Source organism: Rissa tridactyla, chromosome 2 (assembly GCF_028500815.1).
Source record: "Rissa tridactyla isolate bRisTri1 chromosome 2, bRisTri1.patW.cur.20221130, whole genome shotgun sequence".
NCBI classification, from domain to species: domain Eukaryota; kingdom Metazoa; phylum Chordata; class Aves; order Charadriiformes; family Laridae; genus Rissa; species Rissa tridactyla.
Window position 1 is genome coordinate 165,785,883 of NC_071467.1, and position 18,356 is coordinate 165,804,238.

The following is an 18,356-nucleotide window of genomic DNA, read 5'->3' on the forward strand; positions in this document are numbered from 1 at the left end:
AACTGTTGTAGTCTGTCGTCTTGTTTCCATCAGTGAGATAAAATAAATTGTTTAGGAAAGAGTATAAAGAACAGGTCTCGTATGGATTGTTACTTCCCTCAGGACACCTCTCCCTTACACACATGGCTGCAGACTCACATGCACATAGAACTTCTGTGAATCTGTTGCTGAAGGAGCTACATGAACCATCGTACCTGTATCTTTGCATCCAAAAGTTTGTGATGAGTTTTGCTTCCATAAACGTATCTGATAGAATTTTGAATCCACAGATATTTTTGGATGCTGAAGTGTGTTACAGTAACTTATCCTTTTGTTTAAGGTTTTCTTCTTGCTTAGGTGTCCTGCAGCACTTCTACTACAAGAATAATGACTAATTTCCAGTTACCTTTTCTAAAATACTGTGGTTCTGTGATCTCTGCAATATGCCTCTCACAGGCAGAAGAAAACTAATCTATCTATTCTCTTCTCATATGGAAACTATTCTATACTTTTCATTATCCTTGTGTCCCCATAATGTTTTAACATCCATTATACATTTCTGAGAGTGGAGGAAGAGGTGTGTTCAAGTATTCAAGACACTGAGACACTGTCCATCCTTACAGGAGCATAACCATGTTGTTCTGTTTTGTTGTCTAGTCTTTCCCTAACAATTCCTAGCCACCTCGTTGCCTTTTTTGACAGGTAACTGGCCTGTGAGCTAATTTTGGTTGTAGATTTCTCCACAGGGGAACCAAGATCAGTTTCCTGAATGGTAAAATCTACGAGAGACCATCAACCTACACGGATATTTATAATAGGCACTTTGTTTCTTTTTTTCCTTTTAGGTTATTTTTTTTTAATTAGTAGCATTCTTTGCATCCACTTTTAGTGTTTCCTATCTTGAAGAGTTTACTCTATCACTGGAAAAGTCCATTGCCTTATTTCTTACCTCCTTGTACCAGGTTACTTGGTAATATACTGAACAGTAGAGGTCACAAATTTGGTCCTTTTGGCACTTCACTGGCAATTCCTATCTTTTATCCACAAATTATTCCTTTCACTATGAATATTTCATTTTAAGGTGTGGTTTTCCTCATTACTTGTTATAAATAAACTGAAATTAGCCATCAATTCAGAGCAAAATTGTGGATTCGCCTCCTCTACTCATTTTTTTCAGATGTACTGACTTTTGGTAAATACTGATGCCTCCTGTGAGACAGTTTTATCTGCTTTATTTAAAGGAAGATGCTGAAAAGCTATTTATTTGGGAAATCTTGTCTCTTCTGTAACTGCAGACTTTGAAGAAGGAACACATAGTTTTCAATACAAAAATGAGATTCCTGCATGAGATGGGATGGAGGTGATGAGGAATCAAGAGGTACAAAGTGAGACATCAGCAGTGTCTCCACTTTGTTGCTCCAGCACATGGTGGGAACCCTAAGTGGCCTGGAAAAATCAGATGTAGAAAAATTTTGGAGGAAAACGTTATCTGTGTATTATGAATAATTAAATATTTGAATTAAGAGAGCCTTAATTCTGAGGCTCGGATGCTCGACTCAAAGCTCAGATGGAGCCAGAGCCCTGTCGTGACCTGCCATTTATTTTTCATGCACTATCTGGGCAGCTGACACGTAGCACAAGTTGTGCAGGTCTCCAGCTTTCACTGCTTTGGCCTTTCCAGCGTTTTATCACCAAGCGTATGTGAGCTCAGTAGCTGGTTTCCCGAAATGCATGGCAACGTGCCATGCACCTGAGAGGACACTGGCCCTGAACATTTAATGTGAGTTTGAGTTACTAGAAGGCAGTGAAAAGTATCTACAGAAATCCCAATAATTGTTTTATCAGAGAAATGTGAGGCCGGCAAAAGGGGAGCCAGGATGGGATTGGGAGAAAGAAAGCTGCAGAGAAAGAATAATAGGGAAAGGGGAAAAAAAAATAAAGGGAAGGAGGACTGAAGTAATAAAAATTCATCATCTTTCAGTTTGCACTTACTACCCAAGTCATTATGGTAAAGGATATATTAGGAAACTTGGAGCTGAAAGGAGAGAAAAAGCAGTATTTTAACCTGCCCTTTCCCTTCATGCATCACAAATGAAGTGCATGGAAAGACTGACCGATACAACATATTTATAGTTTGTACTGATTTATTTTTTAAATTCTTGTAGTATTTATGAGCCCTGTTTATCAGAGCTTAGGACAACTTTACTGCCAAGACAAACTTTCCAGTCCCTTTCTGAGTCCTGATAGGCTCCTCATCTCGACGTTCCTCTTTGATAAGTTTCCGAAGGCAGTGGTGGAAGGTGAGTAAAAGCTTATTCTCGTATTGCTTTTCATGGAGACCACACTCAGACTCAAAAACTGCAGAGCAGCCTGCCAGAGGCTCCAGTGTTATCATTCACAGGCTTTTTGGCTCTTTATGGGATTACTGAGGGAATTATTGATGACCAAGTCTTGGGGCTTTGCTGGTTTAATGCATGATGTGTGTTCAGGAAGGCTGGGGATGTAGATACATGGTCACTTAGACATGTAGGTCTTCCAGGCACATGGAATCTGTCTCCAGGAAGTACATTGGCACCCTACCTCTGTTTAAGTATCCCAAATCCTATTGATGTTTAATTGCTTTCCCCATTTTCCTTTCTCTTGATGTTTTGGGTTTTTTAATGTTGCTACTTACTGTTTTTAAATCCATCAGTAGAATTGAAATGAAACAATTCCATGCCTCAAGAACTTAATCGGGACATGGTAGGTCTTATATCAGAGTCTTCAATTTTGATACAAGGTAATAAATATTGAAAAAAGTTACCAAATGGTCAATTCTTAAGAATTAATGCACCAGATATTTTGACCTGAACTCAAGTTCCTTTCCACCAGTGAGTTTTGCCTTTGATCCGTGAGGAAATGTGTAATGGGAAAGGAAAGAAATGGAAAGAAAATAAAGTGAGGACGGGTAAGAACAGATTTTAATAAACAACAGCAAGGATAACGGGTGAGTCTCTGTTAGTAGGACACTTGGAGTTGTCCATGCCTAATCTGTTCTTCCTGTTAGGGAGTGGGAAGATTGAACAGCAGTGCAACCAGAAACTACGGGAGAGATATTTTCTATATGCTCTCGCTTCTAAAGATAACGGGTCAGACCTTCCATGGGTGAACAGGAGACAAAGTGGAATAAAGTTGGCAGGATCTGATTCAGTGCCAGGGATGTCTTTTTTTGTGTTTACCTTTTTTTTTTTTTTCCTCAGACATAGTAGGCTTTTTCATGGCTTGTTTTCAACAGGGGAGTCACCCGCACTCAGAAGAAGTGTCTTGCCAGGAGGTCTCAGGTGTGCTCCAGTGAAAGCAGGACCATAAAAGTGGTAGTGAGGGATGTGAAGACAGCTCCAAGCCTTAAATTTATATCTCCCAGGCTGCCACAGTGCATCTGTTTTCTATTTGGGCTTGCATGCGTGTGTTTTTTTAAGTTGACATTTTAGAAAAATTGGAACATTTTGTCATTTTCCTCCATGCAGATGTACAGGCAGGAGAGGTCTGTTCAGCTGGGAACTTATGCTCAGCTGGAAGAGGAGAATTTTCTCCATATTAAAGAGTCAGATTAAGGTAACCTGAATCTGTGCTTGGAGTCCTCACTCTCGGAGACAGAGGGCAAGCTCGAATCTCAACCATTATGTAAGAGAATGGTGGTGCTGGGGAAATCCTTCTCACCTTTACAGCTTCGGTGAAAGGCTTGAAAGGCAAATCAGTTGACTGAGAGTTTGCGGAGAGCCTCAACAGAGAGCAACTGAGTACTCCTTCTCCCCTGTGAAACTTCAGCTCTTAGGCAGAATATCCCAAGTTGTCTTAGTGGCTTAGTCTGATTTTCCTTCTTGTGATACAGAGAGCAGACCCACCAGTGTCTGCAGGTGGCCAAGATGCAGTGGGAAGAATGTCAGCAGCCGAAATACAGGCTGCTAGCACTTGAGGTGAAGGACAAGCATTATTAACTGATAGTCAGAACAGGCTGGAATCTTCAGGCACCCAAGGTGTTGCATAGTTTGCCCACTGGGTTCTCCTTTTCTTTCCTACTTTGACTTGCTAGCACACCAAGACATGACTTTGTAAGGGGAAATAACAGTACTGAGGTTAAAAAAAAAAGGTCTGAGTGAAAAATTAACACCTCTCACGGCAGCTTTAAGAAGTGGTGAAAAAGAAACGAATGTCAACTTTCAATAAAGATCAGTGAATTATTCCCTCTCTTGTCTGTCCTTAACTCCAAGAAGATTTTTTAAAAAATTATTTTCTCTTAAGCAGGTGGTTATTGACTCCTTGTCTCTGTCTTCTCTGGAACTTCAGACTGCTAATGCCTAACAGCAGAAATGAGCTGTTGCCTGCAGTCAGCAGATTGACATTTCCATCACAGACAGGACCTTCAGGCTGTGATGAATACAGTAAAGGAAATTATAATAATAGGATAAGCTTGAATTTTCACTAGGTCAGCATTCAGTTTACGGAGTGACCTTGTGACATAGATTTCCAGAACATCCTTACATTCATAAGCACTTCTCTCCTAAGATCTACGTAGGTCTTCATATTCCCAGATAAAACAAATTGAACTCTACACAGCTTACAGACAAGAAGGTTTTTCATATGAGAGAGGTCATAAAAAATACAGGATTTGTTCATGCTTATGTCTCACATTGCGCTAATGAGTTAGGTTAACATCACCATTTCTGCAGCTGCTGGTCTCTGTGTCATACCTTCTGCACCCCGGCAGTGGCCACCTTGCACTATTCCTATGCCTTCATGGTTGGGTTGCAAGGCACTCTCTTTCACCTAAGTATTATTTTATATTTATTCTATTTATTTTTTTTGCTGCCAGGCCTGAAAAGATCACATATTTCAGAGACAGCCTCTCCTTGCCAATGGGTTCATAGTCTACACCGATTACTGTGACGTCTCCTTCATACCAACCGTTTCAAACTGGAATAAATTAGGAACTTAGCAAAATTTCAACTGACCTGGATGCTCTCCTGTGCAAGGGAAATGCTCTTAAGGAAGCAATTAGGCATAGCAGTTTGTCTACTAAATTTTCCAGACGTGTTGCTCTCAGGTCTGAGGGGATGGTAACCTCCACCTCTCAAAAAGCAGAGTTTTTTAGCTCGAGGAAAGCATCTTTCCTAATCAGGCAACACTGAAGCAGAATGAATTGCTTGCTGACACATATCAATAGCTTCTGCCAAATTATACATGATTTAAGGCAACTAATGCACTATGTGATGATAGATGAAGGCAAGCATATCCCAAAAGATATATTGCTAACCACCTGCCTGGACAAGAAGTACAAATATTATTGCATACAATTTGGGGCAGCTCTACACTTCTAAAATTCTGACATATGAGTTTTAGTTGAGTTGTTATGATATTTTTCATAAGATGCTGTTCTTATTTTGTCACACTGTTAAAAACAAAACTTAAATCCTTATTTCAGAGGTGATCTGCAAGGAAAATAAATGAATAAATAACAAGCTAATAGCAGCAGCAAGAAGAATAGTACTATTTGCTTAATAAATACTCTTGATTTTTTTTATATTCTTTTAAAGCAAAATAGCCTAAAAAATAAATTTCTCCTTTCTTTGCATGACATGAAGATTTAAATTAAAGCTACAGTAAATATTTGAAATTCAAATTTACTAGTTAGCAAAACCCAGAAAAACTTATGTAGTGATGATAGAAATTGTTTTCAGGGGTGTGATTTACATCAGCAAGTATCTGTAAAAGAAAATAGATGCTGGGTTTTCTTATATATGAAAATAAATGGGTTTGATGAAAAAATATTTTTTTCTAATTATACAAGCAAGAGTTTCTCATCTAAAATGATTTAGATCTGTCCTCCTAGCAAAAAGAAATGGCTGAAATGGTATCCCTGCCCTCTTTCATAAGGGCTGTAGCCATCATATATTAACAGCCAGCTGCTGGATTCAGATTTTTCTTACGTGTACATAGGACTGAATTGCCTTTAGCATAGCCAGGTGGCAAGTGACAAGTCGTATACTCTGTTATGGATTTCATAAAACTGTAGAGGAAAAGATTTTGGTGGTTACAAATACATTTGATTCTAGCAAGATAAAAAGTTAAAACAATAAAATCCAAATTAAAACCCAGAAGCTTTTTTATTCTTAACCCCAGAAGCTTTTTTCTTATTACTTTTCTCTCTTGAAATTCCTGCTCTTATCTTTACAATGATTAGTACAATAAAATGGAAGAAAATTTCAAAATTAAATAATATCTTTGAAATAATGGAAACTTTCATCCATATGTCACGTCATGGAAACGTTTCAACCAGTTCCAAAAATATCCATTTGATTTGGAGAGGGTTAGAAGTGTCCTGAGGAGATGGCAGACAGTCCTTCTGATAGAGAAGACATCTACTGAAATTAAATCAACCACGACAGACGTGTGTTGAAAATATTCTAAAAAATCTCCAGACTGTTGGTCCAGAGCTTCTTGAGCAAATGATAAGTTGGCAATGGAGCTGGAATTAGTGAAATATTTTGGCTTGCCTGGGATGAATATTTTTCACCCACCCCAACTAAATTAGACACAACAAGGAAGAGGAGGAGTGGAAAATCATTTTAGAGCAATATTATACTGTAAGAAATTAGTGTGTGGAGATTAAATGACTTGCTTAAGGTCAGATAGGAAGTGTATGGCCAAGGCCTTTGGGAGGTCTAGATCAAAGCTTGAACTGATGTCTTATCCTTTGTTTGAGGCCCTTGGGAGGTCTAGATCAAAGCTTGAACTGATGTCTTACCCTTCCTTTCTTCTTGTGCTTATACGTGGACTGAAGATATTGCCCAAAGGAAAGCAATCTTCACTATCATGGAAAAAAAGACCTTTTTTTCTTTTATTCTTTCTCCTTAGCATAGAGATAAAGATCTGCTGTGAGCCGAATGAAGGTGTGGAAATCTGGACACATGAGTTTTGCTCCTGAGCAGAAGATTTTACCCCACCACCAATGTCTGCAGAACAGGACACCTCTTTGCTTTTCTATTTATGATGAGTGGTCAGGAAAAGAGCTGAGGCATGTAGATGTCTATTCTGAGCAGCCACCTAAAATCTCTTCCTTCCCCTCATGTTCACACTTCCTCTCACTCCCAACTTCCTTTCTTGGGCAGAAGAGAAGCAATCACAGGGTTGTCTGGAGCAATGCCAGAAGGTAGCCTTGCAGATGGACCTCTCCCTAAACATTTATATGTAGAGAGAGAGATGTATGTTCTCACATTAAAGAAATCAAATTAGTCCCAAAGTTTCAGACTATTCACCTTCACCCGATGGTTCTCAGATGTCATGGTGAAAAACCTGGACTTTTATGACTGACAGAAAAAGGCAGGAGCACTAGAAATAACAAGAGATACAAATCTTTCTCCTTGAAAGAAAGGGCAAGATTTTCGTCCAGATAATTATTTCAAATAAGCGAGGAAAAACATTCTTCACAGCGTGTCCCAGTAAGCACCCACAAAGATGTTCTTGGGATCACCACACTTGGGTGGATGAGCTGCAATTACTTGTCTCTCTGGTTTGGGGAAATGCTGATGCCATAAACCCATCACCCAGTATTTTAATTCCTCCTTAATTCCTCCAACATTCAAGGTCTCCTTGAAGGCCAGCCACTGGCAGAACTTCCTCCTGATGGACCGTCCTATTTTGCCCAGATTTCACAGTTTTTGCCAAGATGAGCAGAAGGGGGGGGGTGGGAGGGGAGGAGAAGCAAGGAGGGAAAAAAAACCCTCATTATTTCTCATATAAAAGATCCTGTGAACTCCAGAAACTCCTTAGATGTCCATCTGCAACTGGGAACAGAAAACAATTTAGTTTCCTATGAAACACTAATTTCAACACATACTAAGCAGGGTAAAAATTATTCATTAAGCATCAGGAAAAGAAAAAAAAAAGAAAAAAAAAAACAGAGAGAGAGATGAGAGGCTTACATAGGAATAGGTCCAGTTTAATTTCTAACAGCCAAGAGAGGAGAGCAGTGGTAAGTATTGCAGATTCAGCTCTGGTTTGGTTGCAAATGCCAATATAACCTCTGTTGGCATGGCATTTTGAAAACAGGTGTGAGCAGGCTCCATCCCACCTCCAGATCCTGTGTAGACAGACTGTGTAGACACTTCAACTGTGCTGAATGTTTTATTAATTATCCTCTGGCTTTTTGGCACAGATCCTGTGGGTAGGCCTGAGTTCATGGCCAACAGGTTTGGAACATGGGCAGAGGAGTTTCATGTTTTGACTGGACAGGCATCCCCTTGGGGATTCTGGATGGCTCCAAGCACAGTGTTGATGAGCCATAAAAGTATGTAAAACACTGAGGGGAAAACAAAACAAAACAAAACAACCACCCCCCAATAAAACCAACAACAACAAACCGGGACTCTTATGTTCCACTGTTGACCTTGCCAGTGATTCATAGTATGACCTTGGCCAACTCATCTAATCTTGTTATGTTGACGTAATTAACCGAGTATGAGTCCTTTCACAAATGTCTTGTCCCAGGAAGAAGAATTAGTCTTCAGTGTCCCTGTGGCTGTTCCCTGTGAAGAGCAATGGCCAATTCTGGATTTGAAATTGCAGTAGCTCTTAAATCACATTTGGACTGCAGATGATTTACAGAGTGGACCGTCTCATATTTGGTAAAACTGAGTTATGGCACGAATGGCTGGAGAGAATAGCTCCTGCTGTAATCGAGGGATGGGAGAGCTTCTCTTACCAAAGAAAGCTTCTGGGGCTTTGGCTTGTTCAGCCTAGCAAAGTGAAAGCAGTGAGGAGAAATGTGGCTGAATTTCAAGGAACTAGATGAGTTACCAAAGTAATACAATAATTCTGACCTGGAAAAAAGGAGTTGGAAAGAAGAGGCCTTTAAGAAGGGAAACAGGACAGAAGATCCAAGCACTTAGGTAACTGGACAAAGGAGCATTCTAAGTTAGTAGTTGGGATCATATGTGGAGGCATCTTGGGGGAAGCTTGGTGGTCAGTGAGTTACCTTCAAAACCTCACTTTCTTTCTTATATTATCCATGGGGCAAGGCTCATCTGGTGTTTCACTACCCAATAGCTTTGACATCACTGGCATTACACTAACAGAAGTATTACACCAACCTGTAGGGTATGGTATATGGGCAGAGATAGGGAGAGAAACTGTGCTATACAATTAGATGCTGGTTTAACAGATTCTGGTGCCAGAAAAAACAGGAGAATGACTTCAGCACAACACAGGAATGCCAAAATGGTGAATCAAGCCCCTTAAAAATCAAAAGGACCCTGGCAGAGGGTAACACATTAACTAAGATTCGCCTCTCGCTCAATGGATTCAAACTACAACATAGGGAACAGGGCTCAGGCTCTGAATTGTCCCAGGGGATAGTTTGAACAAAAACCTCACTGACTTTGGATAATGGCAGAGAGGAAACTAAACTTAGCCCAGTCCTCTAGCTGAGAGTAATAAAGTCTGCAGCTCCAGGACTTGAACTGAAGCATGCTTACTGGATTTTGAGAACCTTGCTGTGAATAATATCAGGTTTGCAGATCCAGCAACCTGAGATGCAGTACATATTGAACACTCCTTGCCCCAGTCCCTCCTCCCATCCCTTGCATCTGACCATGCTCGCTACCTTGTTTAGTCTAGACTATACAATCGCATTATGTTACCTAATTCCTGATCTCTTGCTAAAATCAAACTAGATAAGATTACACGCTAGATAAGGCAGAAAATTCCACCAGAGCCCAATGACATGATCTTATCAAATGATCACTTTAATTCCTGTCTCTGCTAATTAGACTAGTATGCTATGTGGAATCCAATGAAGGCAAATTCCATTAGTTCCTCACCTGTTTCCTGATTTCCCACCTGTCTGCTGTCAAGGATTTTCAGTGAATAAGATGGTTAAGGGCAAAACTAGCATATTTAAGGGATCCATCTTCTTCTGCAAGGCCCTTTTTCTCTTCCTTCACCCATATCCCTATGTGGGATAGAAGGGCCTTGAAACCCTTTCAGATGCTCAGCTTCCGAAGGTTGACATTGCCTCCTTGATTTCCTCTGCTGGCAACCTACACGGAAAAAACCCAAGATTTTCTGGAATGAAATTTTTGTTCTGTGCTGAAATAAAGATGACTTTGGGGTAGAGTATGGCAGGCTGTGCAAACTATGAGGCAGAGTGCAGGGATGATATCAACAAGACATTTGCTACTCTTTCTCCTCCAGTCAGCCAAAAAAACATGACACGCAATCTAGACAGGCAAATATATTCCCTTCCCTGTATCGCATGTTGCGAGAGCCAATTCCATCTATGATTAAACAGTGATCTGTGGAAACACTCCTTGCACAAACACCAAGGATGAAATAGGACCATGCTCAATCCCGGGAGAAAGAGGTTAGTTTATATTGTGGTTGAAGGTGATAAACAAACTCCTCTTTACTCCGCTAGCTGTGAATCAGCTCTAACTGTGCAGAAGTAAACACCTGCTTGAAGGGCAGAGGTTAGGAGGCAGCTGTCCTGGCTACTGCTCAAGCTGGGAGCAATGCAGGCTGCAAAGACTCAAGCATTTGCTTGAGACTATTTGCTCCTAGAAGGTCGTGAAAGATCAGAGGAGCACAGAGAGGAGAGGAGTGCTTGGAGACTCTTTAAACACTTAAATTAAAGAACTGTCAAGGCTCAATGTCTTCAATACTAAGGAAAAGTATCTGCTTTATTTTTCTGTTACTGGTGAGTAAGAAGGATTTTGTGTTGCAAAAAGAAAAGGTTCCTTGAGGGAGTTTTGTATCTGCCTAATACTTATGGTTAATGACAGGTCTAGCCAGGAGCTTAGGGAGAAGCAGCCTCCTCTTTTTGGAACCTAAAAGAGGCTTCCAATGGGACCAGGTTTTAATGCAATACTGCATGCCCATCTGAAAGTTAGGGCCCTGATGACCATGTCTATGCTGATAAAAGAGTTAAAAAACAAGCTCAAACACCCACCTGGTCCTGTTTGGATCCATAGCCCTCTTCTAGACAAAGCCCAGACACAGCTCAGCTTAGGACATCAAGCCCTGGGGACCTTAAGCAAAATGAGCAAGACTACGTCCTCCAATCCTCCAGTGCTAGCCTAGAAAGCTTTGCATCCTCAAACATCCTCCTTTGTCCTCTTGTCACACCCCACAGAAAGGGAAACATATTTGTTGATTATTTTTTTTCCTGTGACAACACTGCTGTTGGACTTCAGCAGAGCCTTCATACTATATCAGACACTTTGAACAAATAAAGCCCTTACAGAACAAGAAGGATGACTTAAATTCACAAAAAAAAATGTGAACCAAAGGAGACCCCTAACCAAGTGCTATGTAATGTAGACGTGGCCGGTGTGTGCCTCCTGATGTCATGACCAAACTTTGCTCCCCAATCCTGTTTAATTAGCAGAATAGACGCAGCCAGTGACGCAGTTAAAAATGGAGCCATGGAAAATCATTAATCACTATGAGACATTCAGGGGTGGAAGAGTAGGTGGGTAGATAGACCAACAGACAGGTAAGCAAACACAGAGTATTATCATCAAAGTATCATTTCTCAGATTGATAACATCCGTGCTCCTACCTACTCTAAATATAGGAAGGTAAAGAGTTGCCAAGGTTGCTTGGCTACCTGGAGGTGGGAACAGGATGGAGAGAGCACTAATTAACTTCTTATTCTCTGGCTGCTCTGTATAAAATAGAGACTCATCATTATAAATAGAAACTCATCATTAACATCCTGCTTGTCCATAGATTCCGTTCCTTTTACACAAAAAAAAATGGTAATCTCACCCACTCAGGGATTTAAGGATAGGCTTTGCAGTAAGAACCTCTGCAAAGCCCTAAAAAAACACAGCTCTAGTAGAAACCTAGAACCTCTATTCTAGTAGAAATCTGAGCAACGAAAAGCAAGTTATCTTACCTAAATAAACAGTTACCGTGATCTTCACAATAGCCTGGGCTGTCCTTCACGCTAATTTAAAAATTGGAATAACCTGCAACTGATTTTACCTTTGTTACCTGTCATGTGTACAGATATCTTGGAGAGAAGAAAGGAAGGAGAGAATTGCAGCAAATAGGGTATTCTTTGGGCAACTACTGAAGATAAGAAGAGAACAGACAAAGCGCTGACCTCTGGACAAGAGCTTCTCTTGCTGTTAACTTCCAGTACACCGGGTGCACTGCTGTGCCCCCCAAGAAGCTTGCCTGAGCAATTTTGCCTGGTGCCAAATTTGCATTTGTTTTCATGCCTTTGCAGACTTGAAGGTCAAGTTAGCTTTGGCTCCCTTTCCCCACTCATCTCCTGGGCACTGTCGAGGAACTTGAGCCCTTTTCCTTTCTGACGGACGGAATTCGCTCTCACAAACTCCTCTCTGTGCAGCCAGGTACAACTGTGATAAGGGCCCCCCAGCTCCCTTCTCGGAATCGGAGCATGTCTGTCTGGCTAAGATTGACAGAGTGTGTGGGTACAACTGACCATGGTCGCTTACGTCTGTACCATGATGTTTTCTAACCATTGAAGAGGCCAGATCTGGAGCTGGAAGAAAGTCAGCAGAAGGGTATCTTTCATTATCAATCAGGATATGAGGACATGGCTCTTCCAACAGTAAATGGTGATGTGCTTTTATCTGTTTATTGAAGCAGTATGTTAAAAAGTGCAAGACTGAGGTGCATTTTAAGTTTGGTATCCCTTTTCATTCTGGGATTTCATTTAGTCCCCTGTGTACACCATAGAAGCCTCCAGCTGAGTTGATCATCCCAGACTCCTCTTCATAGTCAGTAGAGAGAAAGAGGCACTTCCAAGGCACATGTCTTCTTGGCCTTTTTTAAGCACCTGACCAGAGGGCAACGAACCTGCCCTAGACTGCATTCATTATATCCCCATGAACTGGCAAGGGGAGGTGGGGTGATTAATTCCAGTGGTGGCTGCACCACTGCAGATATATGCATAAAGTCAGATGAAGTTCACACCCATTCCATCACTAACTTCTGGTTGTGCACACAACATCTTCAGCAGAAGTCCCAGCAGCCTGAAGGAAACACTCCTGGCCTTCCTTGTTGGGTGCATGACTGATGTACTGACATGATGGGGGTGTAGCACAGCATTTGGGTGAACTCAGGAATGCACAAGATCAGAGAAAGGGAGGCAAGTGCCTCATCTCCATCACTGCTCAGGACCGGCAGGATATCAGGAACTGCTGAGCACAGAATAGCTCTTCCCTGTGCTCCTTCCACTGACCAACAAACCCACCATAAATTTGTCCAAACTTTTCTTTCTAACTCAATTCCCCTTCCAGTTTTCATAGTGTTCTTGCTTTTCATGTCACAAGAAACGTCATGTCACAAGCTCTGGAGCCCTCAGCACAAGAAGGACATGGACTTGTTGGAGTGGGACCAGAGGAGGACCATGAAGATGATCAGAGTGCTGGAGCACCTCTCCTATGAAGACAGGCTGAGAGAGTTGGGGTTGTTCAGCCTGGAGAAGAGAAGGCTCTGGGAAGACCTTATAGCGGCCTTCCAGTACCTGAAGGGGGCCTACAAGAAAGCTGGGGAGGGGTTGTTTCCAAGGGCATGTAGCAATAGGATGAGGGGTAATGGCTTTAAACTAGAGCAGGGTAGGTTTAGATTAGACATTAGGAAGAAGTTCTTTACAATGAGGGTGGTGAGACACTGGAACAGGTTGCCCAGGAAGGTGGTGGAGGCCCCATCCCTGGAGACATTCAAGGCCAGGGCTGATGAAGCTCTGACCAATCTGATCTAGTTGAAGAAGTCAACTAGGGGGTTGAACTAGATGACCTTTAAAGGTCCCTTCCAACGTAACAGATTCTAAGATTCGAAGAAACAATGGGAAACTAAACCAAGGGCAGCCGTTCAGGCAGGTACACTGCAGATTAGATATTTCTGTTCCAGTAATTTCTGGGACTTCATTGTGTAGGATGCTGCATGAAGATTTAAGAATATTGCTTGTAACTTAAGCAAATATTGGTTGTAGTGTCTGTGAGAAAACAGCCTATAAAATAGCAACAGGTTTGTACAAGACACTGAGCATAAAATGAGAACATGACAAGCAGTTCCTGAAGGGGACCCTACAGGAAGGAGTGGGGAGGGGCTCTTTATCAGGGAGTGTAATAATAGGACACGGGGTAACAGTTTCAAACTGAAAGAGGGTAGATTTAGATTGGTTATCAGGAAGAAACTCTTTGCTGTAAGGGTGGTGAGGCACTGGAACAGGTTGCCCAGAGAAGCTGTGGATGCCCCATCCCTGGAAGTGTTCAAGGCCAGGTTGGATGGGTCTTTGAGCAGCCTGGTCTAGTGGGAGGTGTCCCTGCCCAGGGCAGGGGGTCGGAACTTCATGATCTTTAAGGTCCCTTCCAACCCGAACAATTCTATGATTCTATGATTCTATGATAAGTGAATACATACTAGAGATTCTAAAAGGAGAGGGGTTGGGGTGCAGTGGTTTTAGTTAGCACTGATTTAAGGGTTAAAAAGGCTTATACTATTTCTTCTGTCATGTGGAAGTCTTCAGAAAGGATTCTGGCACAGCGCTCTCTGTGTGGCAGTCCCCTGCTATATGAGATTGTCACACAAGAAAGTTTCCCTCCTTGGATGGGTGCGTGGCTGGCTGGTAGGAAGGAAGGAGGTCATAAAAGAGAAGCAGCCCCTTGCTGCCTCCATAAATTTACTCTGAAACAGGAGTTCCCACTCTGAGTCTCTCAGTTCCTTCTATGAAACTACTCTTAAGAAGAAAAATTCCAAATAAAGTGTTAATGGCCATAGCAATGACTATTTATTTATTTATTTATTTATTCTGCAAGAACACAAAGCATGGAGAATGAATCTACTGCTGAGTGTCAGCACTTTGTGTAGCATTCTTGAAGGCAGAAAGCTTAGGAAGGAAGAGGGTGGTTTTTCAGTTTTTGAAGACCAATTCTAAATAAGCTAAAGAGCCCTTGTATTTCACAGAGTGGATACTTAAGGCTAAGGTACACAAAGGGTACTTTAGTGGATTTATTTTTTTTTAATGTGTCAGATTGATTAAAGAAAATAAATAATTTTTATCTGAATTTTGGTTGTAAAAAATTAAGATTTCACCTCCCCAACAAGAAATTAATGTGCTTTAAAATCAAATTCATAAGGAACATAAGAGACTGGAAATGTCATAGATCTCAAAGTGAATTCTGAGAAAGAATTAATTTGATCTTTGACATGAGCATAAACTTTTCTTTCACTTTGATTTGGTCTGGTACAAGAGGCAATGGGCACAAACTGAAACACATGAAATTCCATTTAAACATGAGAAAAAACTTTTTTACTGTCAGCATGGTCAAACACTGGAGCAGACAGAGAGGTTGTGGAGTCTCTATCTTTGGAGACATTCAAATGTTGACTGGACAAGACCTTGAGCAATTTCAAGGGACTGCTCTCAGGGGACATGGACCATTGCTGCCCAGCTCACTCTGTTTGAGGAACGGGTTGAACTAAATGATCTCCAGAGGGCCCCTCCAACCTCAGCTTTCTGTGAGCTCAGAGCTCAGAACAAGCCCCTTTCTTCAAGAACCACCTGCTGACCTCTCTCATGATTGTGCTTGCGGTTATTTCACAGCTCTATGATACAGGGTGGTGTTATGTCCATTCTCACGTAGGAGGGAACGGATGGGCTCAATTTCTCCTATGGGGTCAGTGGCAGAGCTCCCTCTTGCCAACTTTCCCTGATCCTCCAAATGCTTCTGGATAAGTCATAAAAATGAGGAATAGCTAGGTAGAGCTGAAGACCTGAAAAAGGGCATTTCTTCTCCTTAGGAGCAGTCATACTGTGAATAGATTAGGACCAGGCAGTGCCGATTCTGAAATCCTAGGGAATTAGGTGAGTTTGGTGCTGATTGTTAACTTTGATACTGATTTTCATTGCAGCCTTGGATGTTTCACTTCACCTTACTGCTTTCCTCTCTAAAACTGGGGTAAGGACTCAGTCAGGGCCAATTGCCCTTACCCGTACAGGTTGAAAGTTCAAGAATAACTTTGTGATAGGGGAAGAGACACCGAACCAAATGTGTTGATCATGTACCCAAAACCCCACCTTGCTCAGGGCTGCAGGACCTCACCAGCAATGGTATGTCAAATCAGGGGAACAACCAGTTCCTGAGGCTGCTGCCTGCCCCCACAAAGTTGGAGGGAGCTCAGACGGGGGCTGGCTGTGCTGCTGAAACTGCCTTTTATTGCATAAAGAAAGAATGTGGCTGATTTCCCTTCGGTTTCTGAGAACACACTATCTGGCTCACCTGCGGCTCCTGTGGTTTGGGCCTGGGGCCTCGGGGGCTTGGTTGGGTTTTGTTCTCCCCCCTGCCCCACGTCCCCTGGCCTCCAATGGGAAGTCGTACAAGTTTGAAGAGAGCCCATAAAAACGCCTCCTCTCGGCAAACAAACCCTGACATCAAAGGGAGGCATGAAGGGGAGCCAAAATCTCAGAATCAAAGACGCTGACTCATTTCTGCTGCACTCTCTGCATTGCCAGTAGGGTCACAAGCCACCATGGGCTCCTGAGGTGAGATGTGCATCCACCCTCCCGCTCACCCTCGGGGAACGCTTGACTTCATCCCATCACAGCGGCACCCTTTTTCCATACACCATCTCTTCTCATTTGCTGCAAGACAGGGGATACAGTCAAGGTTCATATCTCCTCCGTGTTTGTCCTCATTCTGTTCTGCAGCTCAGACATGCACCAACAAATGATGACCAGGGAGGCACTTCAAAGCCAAAGCTTTTTTAATGACTGAAGTGAGGGACAACCTCTGAACTCCCCACAGGGGAAACAATAATTGTTGACAGGGCTGGAAAAAATGTTCTCATTGTGAACATAAACAGGCTGGAAGGAGCTTGCAGTGCCAGATGTGGCTGAGAAGTGTTTAGGAGCTGAGGCAACGTATGAAATTTCCATCACATTTTTATTAATCAGAAAAAGAGTCTGGGTGGTGGTTTTTTTTTTTCCCCTGGTCAATACCAAACTGGAAAATAGACGTCAACGACATTCCTCTTTTCTTTTTTTACTTTTCTTCCTTTCCCTCTCCCCCTTCTCCAATTTTAATTGGAATTTAAAACAAATTGGGGATTGTCTTGGGAATGCTTTTTTTTTAAATAATCTGCCTTGCCTATGTTCTGAAGTTTTTCTTCCCCTTTCTCCAGGCTGAGCATCCCTTGTGCTTTAAAGCAGTTATTCACCTACTAACATGAGAAATCAAGAGTTCCCCAAGGAAATGGATGCCCAATTGAGTTCTCCCTTTGTAATGCTTGCCCCACACACATGCACACATCCCATTCTGAGATTCAATAATAGGGCTAAACAAAGGCAATGCGAACTAAGTCAATGAGATGGACTTAGTTATACCAGTCTCCTGGGTAGGTTTCAGACTCTGAGCTCATGTTTCCTGGAGACTTGGAGCCTGTACGGACCCTTTTACACACAGGAAAACTTGGGAACAGTAGAGATTTTACTGGTCCTGCTCTTCAGGAACCCATCTTGACTCCATAGCTTGGAAACTCTCGCACTGCAAGAGCTTTGGAGACCAAATGATGTACCATGGTGTCTAAAGGAATGATCCCCCAGACGTGTCGTCCTTTGGACCACAATACTGAGAAAAGCATGCCCTGCTGTCAAAACAATCTTTTTTATTTTCTATCAGACATTGGGTTCCAACAGTGAACAAGAGATTCCTGATTAATGTGGTGCTCTCAGGACACATGGACCTTTGCTCCCCAGAACTACTTAACACACTTTCATAGGAGCCAGGTGCCCATTCCCCGTTAGGGCTGGAGAAGAACATTACTGTGCAGCTGAGTTTGCCTGAGAAATGATCACTTCTCAACATTGTCTAGGGAACTTTCTTGCTGTTCTCATGCAACAAGGCATTTGGCTTGCTGCTGGAATAGGAACAGATTAAGGTTGTGAGGGCTCAGGACATACAGAAGGGTAAGGATATATGTAGGAAAAATGAGTTGGCATTGTTTCTCACGTGGTAGAAATTGTATGATCTTTGTCATGGGTTGGGAATCTCCCACGGATTATGTGTACCAATTCCTCCCTCCCTGCTGGCTTTAGGAGCCTTGGTAGAACTGACAAAAATGCGGAGATATCCATTAGCTGGGGCTAGATACCTTTTCTGCTTCTAGAATCCAATATGATAAAAATTTATAAGCCTCCTTCGCTCTTTCAGGCACAAACTCTTCCCCTTCAGGTCTTCCAGGTCAACCCACATCAAGGGTTGAAGGCCAGGTTACCCTCCACTTCTTTCAGAGTCAGCGAGATCTGAAAATCCTTCTGCATTTGTATGTCTAATGAAAGAACTCCCACCACTCTGTTCTGTCCA